Below are 5,546 nucleotides of genomic sequence, written 5' to 3' on the forward strand. Positions count from 1 at the left end.
TGCAAAATTTTATAACAAACTATTAAAACATGATTTTTTTTTTTGCATCTTTTTTTGTTTGTTTAGCAAAAAATAAAACTCCGAGCTGTAACTAAATACCACCAAAAGAAAGCTCTATTTGTGGGAAAAAAATGATTTTCCCACAAATTTCATTTGGGTACAGTGTTGTATGCCCGCGCAATTGTCATTCAAAGTGCATCAGCGCTGAAAGCTGAAAATTGGTCTGGGACTGAGGGGGGTTTAAGTGCCCAGGAGGCAAGTGGTTAAAGGAGAATTATACAAAAAAAATGATTAGCTAAAGCCACGAGTGCATTTTTTTACCACTACTATTCCTTATATTGGCTTTTGATATTTACAAATGCAGCAATTTAGAAACTGGATGAAAGGTTTAGCACTGGGAAACACGTTTTAAAAGTGCTTTTTATATACAGCTATATAGATCAGACCAAAATTAGGGACAAAAGAGGAGGAAAGACGGACAGAGAGACATTGCTCCAAACCAGGGACAGTCCCTTGAAATCAGGGACAGTTGGGAACTATGCATAAGCTTGACAAAAAAATATATACCCAAAGAGCAAAGAATGGAGTTTTAAGGTGCAAGAAAATCAATCAAAATCAAATCTATAAAAAATAGAAAACATTTTTATTACATAGATAGTATAAAACTATTTGTAAAATTAGGGCCAAAACAGCCCAATGGTCAAAATACAAAAGAATGGTTGCTTCTACATCAGGGGACTCAAACTGGTGGCCCTCCAGCTGTTGCAAAACTACTAATCCGATCATGATGCCACCCCCATCAAATCATTCTCTGCAGCTATTACCTTTTGTACCACCACCCCCTCCCTTTAGAATGTAAGCTCTACGAGCAGGGCCCTCCTGTACCTTTTGTATTGTACTGTAATTGTGTTGTCCCCACTATACATTGTAAAGCACTGTGTAAACTGTTGGCGCTATATAATTTGTGAATAATAATAATAATAATAATAATAATAATAATGCCTCTGACTGTGGGAGTCATGCTTGTAACTGTCAGCCTTGCAATGCATCATGGGACTTGTAGTTTTGCCACAGCTGGAGGGCCACCAGTTTGAGACCCCTGCTCTACATGTTTCACCACAAACATGGCTTCTTCTGGAGCTTTTGTAGGACCTTTTTTAATACATTAACACCTTTCAAAATGATTACGGTTCCAAATTATCCCCACCAAGAGGTCCAATGGGGGACGTCTGTGCCACAAAGAGTGTGCGAAGAACAATTGCCCTACTGTCACACCTGTTATCTCAATAAGTTTAGCAAATTACTCAATAAATATTCACATCCTTTTCCCAAATGCAAACTTCCTCTAGTGACAGCACATTTTAAGGTACTTGTGTCATTTGAACACTCCCTGCTTTCAATTTGCCACTGTTCCTTATCTTAGTATCAATTTAACACATTTTAACCAGGGAATATCAAAACTTTTATTTAATCTATCCCAAGGGATTGACCCTTTTAAACAGGTTTTGGAGCCTCGCTAGTAACAGGGTGAATGGCATAAGCTTGCCATAAGTGTTGGCACTTTGAAAAAAAAAAGTTCGTTTTGTGTTGCGGTTTGGGCACTCAGGCTCAAAAGGTTCGCCATTACTGCCTTAGACTGACATTCATAAGAATTGCAGTAGGCACAGAGAAGCCATTCTATTTGTATTATCTTTACTGGTATGGTCCCACCACCTTGAAAGTACATCCTCCCTTGTGAAGTGACAGCCAGGTGCACAGCTTTGACCAACTGGACTATCTCCCTGGTTTATATTCACAGTTGTTCCTGCTGATATGTGCTTCTCAAGTGACATTTGTTAGCAATACAAATATTACCTTTGCTACAACACATTAGATATGTTTTTGACATCAGGAAACTTCAGGATACCAGCTCTGCACTTGTTGTGCTAAATAGGGCTAAATGAAGCATTAAAATGGATCCCGATTTAGAGAAATGTGCAATTAGTGGAGAAGTGCAGAGTAAATACGGAGCTTGTGTACTACTGTGAGAATGACAGACTCAAGCAGGCGCGCGGTGATCTTTGTCCTGTTTTGGAGCACTCCGCCTCCTCATATCCTTGTCACCAAGTCAACCAGCAGCACTTTATCTGCAAGGGTCAACACATTTCAGCCAAACCTGCAGAAGATACCCCTTCAATAATCAATAGGCTTGCTATCATGCCCTGTATTGATAGCATTGTCATCTCCTGCCAGCTAATATCAAACAATGCTCCAACTCAATGGTAAACAACTCATAGAAGGTCAGTTTGCTGCCTCTGGCTGGTGATTGCCAGAGAATCGCATGACAGCTGCTGTTTTTCCCAAAAGCCAGGAGACAAAGTAAATCCAAACTATTTTGGAAGTCAAGAGAAAGTTAGAAATGATTGGGGGAGGAAGACGTGATCCGACCATGTTTCTGGGGTTCTGCAAGCACAAAGTTAATGAGAAACTATTTTTTATTTAACATTATTACTGATCAAACACCCTGTTGTTGTATGTGTAATAGTTTCTCTGTGATGCATGATATCATCACTACCTCTTGTAGAGGAGGGGGAAGGGGTTGTGTGTGTGTGCGTGTGGGGGGGGGGGGTGATATGTTATATACCCAGTGGGCCAATCTTAAAGGCCAGCACTAAAAAGGTGGGAATGCAGAACACATTAACCGCTTAAGCCTTGGAAGGATTTACCCCCTTCCCGACCAGGCCATTTTTTGTGATACGGTACTGCATCGCTTTATCTGACAAAATGTGCGGTCGTGCGATACTGTACCCAAACAAAACTGACGTTCTTTTTTTTTTTGCACAAATAGAGCTTTCTTTAAATGGTATTTGATCACCTCTGCTGTTTTTATTTTTTGCACTATAAATACAGACAAAAGAGCGGCAAATTTGAAAAAAATAACTATATTTTTTACTTGTTGCTATAATAAATACCAAAAAAAAAGTAAAAAAAAAAACAAATGTCTTTCTCAGTTTAGGTCAATATGTATTCTGCTACATATTTTTGGTAAAAAAAATCCCAATAAGCGTATATTGATTGGTTTGCACAAAAGTTAACACGTCTATAAAATAGGGGATAGATTTATGGCATTTTAGTTTTTTTTTTTACTATTAATGACGGTGATCTGCGACATTGCGGCAGACAGATCAGACACATTTAACACTTTTGTGGGATCAGTGATATTTATACAGCGATCAGTCCGATAAAAATTCACTGATTACTGTATAAATAACACTGGCAGGGAAGGGGTTAACACTAGTGGTGATTAAGGGGTTAAATTTGTTCCCTGGGAGGTGTTTCTAACTGTATGGGGGCTGGGCTGACTGGAGGAGGAGAGAGATAACTGTTCCTAATTACTAAAAACCAACAATCTCACTGTACTCCCCTGACAGAATGGGGATCTACTTGTTTATACTGGCAGATCCCTGTTCTGCCTCCCTCTGGAGCGATTGTGGGTGGCCAGCGGACCCGCTGTATGGCTCCCCCGCAAGCAAATGGGCACGCGTTTACATACAATGATGGCGATTCACGCAGCCGAGCCAACCTGCCACAGTACAATTGTGGTGGCTGGTCGGCAAGCAGTTAAACATGCTCGTTCAGCATCTATAAACAAAACAAAGAGCTTATTGAAGACTATTCAATTATTATTTGCTCACATCTTATTTGAAAAGATGGAAACTTACATAGATAACTTATTTTGTTCATGAAGTTTAGCAGAGGTAGCAAATAACCATCATCTGGATTTAGATATACACAACTATGAATTAAAGTAGAATTTTTTTTTCTTTTTTTTTAAAGCCCGTGGCGTGTGAAACACACCCAAAAAACTCCACCCAGTGGCAAAAAAAAGTGCACACACACGAAGAATGACACAAAATATGCAACGGGTGTTACATTAGTCCTCCCAAGGAAGGACCTTACCCTGATCCCCCGGGGCATTAGGCTCCAGATGGGGACTTAGGTGCTTCACTTGGGTCCATCTGGCCGAAACCAGATAGACCCACTTTCTCTGGAAGGTCTGCCGAAACAGACCCACCTAAGTACTCGGTGGGACTCCCCTGAAGGGAGACCTCATGAGAAAGGGCAAACCAAGCCAAAAGGCCTATGTCCACCCCCATCCCAAGACATTCAGGGTAGGCACGAGGACCAATGCCCTACTAATCACACAGTGACATATGTGAACACCAAACAAAAAAGTGACAAACACGGGGTGAAATAATTAGGAAAGTGGGGAGAAGGAAGTGGGAGAAGTGAAAGAGTGACCTTTGTGCAATACAATGGCCAGGCCCTTCGGCCAGGAATAAAAATTTCCACTGGTCCTAGCCAAAAGGCTCGGCCCTAGAGGCAGGTGTGATAAAAGGTGTGTATGGTGAGGTACCATGGTGCCATAAATCAATGTGACCCTCACTCACAGTGATTGTCTGGCACCCTTGAACTGCCACTTCAAGGGCACATTCACCACAGGCTTTTTGTCACAACCCTGACCAACAACCCAGACTAGCGCAGCCCCCATCCCACACAGGAAGGCCTGAAGTCCTGGGAGCTTAGGGAGAGCCCTAGATGAAGACTCAACCCCTCCCATACCTCTTACCAAATTACATTCAGGAGATACTAACCACTCCCCCCCCTTAAAGGAGGAGCCGATGTTCTCTCCCGAATAACTGTCCAGAGCTAGGACTACACCAATCTAGGCCAGAAGGCTAGGGACCTGGCCCTCTGGCCAGACCCAATGTAGCACCCATCCTCATCAGGAGCACCCTTCCAGACGGCCCCCAGTAATCTGTCTAGCAGCTCGACATAATCCCTGCTGAATCTGCCCTTCTAGGTACAATTACACCATTGGATTTGCCAGCCCTCCCCTATGGGAGTAGCACAGCACCTCCTCTGGAAACTGATAAGAACAGATACTACACTTGATCTTAGCCAAAAGGCTGAGAAGCGATGACTTAAAGTAGAATTATAGGCAAAAAAAATGTTCATTTTGGACAGAGCAAGGGAGGGTTATAACCCCTGTAAGATTTTTTTTTTCCCACCATCTGTGTCCCATTGGGGAGGTTTACCTTCACTTCCTGTCACATAGTCAAACAGGAAGTGAGAAGTATTACCTGCAAATTAAGGAAATTCTTTGGAGACCCCCAGGTCACTGGAAGTAGTATACTCATTAGAAAAGTTCCCTTCTATTACTTTTCTGAGGACAACCCAGTGCTCCAGTTTTAGTTAATCTAACCCTAGTTGTGTGTGCATAATTTAAAGAATAACCATACTAAATTACAGTTAGCCTTTAACCTCCCTGGCGGTATGATTATGTCAAATTTTTGATGCTCAAATGGGTACATTGTTTTGCATGGAAATTTGGCGTTTTATATTGTAGGCCTGTAATTCTTAAGCCTCATACACACGGTCGGACTTTGTACAAACTTTTCCGTGGACTTTTGTACAAAGGGCGTGGTCCACAAGTTTGTATTGCATACACACGGTGAGACTTTTGACAACAAACACGAACGTAGTGACGTCACAACGTACTGACG

The 5,546-nt window shown here is 41.8% G+C and overlaps 1 pseudogene; it reads right to left on the reverse strand.

The window, feature by feature from the left end:
* Window positions 1-4,856: 4,856 nt before the first annotated feature.
* Window positions 4,857-4,961, reverse strand: LOC143986323 (U2 spliceosomal RNA; annotated as a pseudogene).
* Window positions 4,962-5,546: the final 585 nt, after the last annotated feature.

Source organism: Lithobates pipiens, unplaced genomic scaffold (genome assembly GCF_037356315.1).
Source record: "Lithobates pipiens isolate NorthernLeopardFrog02 unplaced genomic scaffold, aLitPip1_a1.2 Scaffold_16, whole genome shotgun sequence".
In the NCBI taxonomy this organism is placed as follows: Eukaryota; Metazoa; Chordata; class Amphibia; order Anura; family Ranidae; genus Lithobates; species Lithobates pipiens.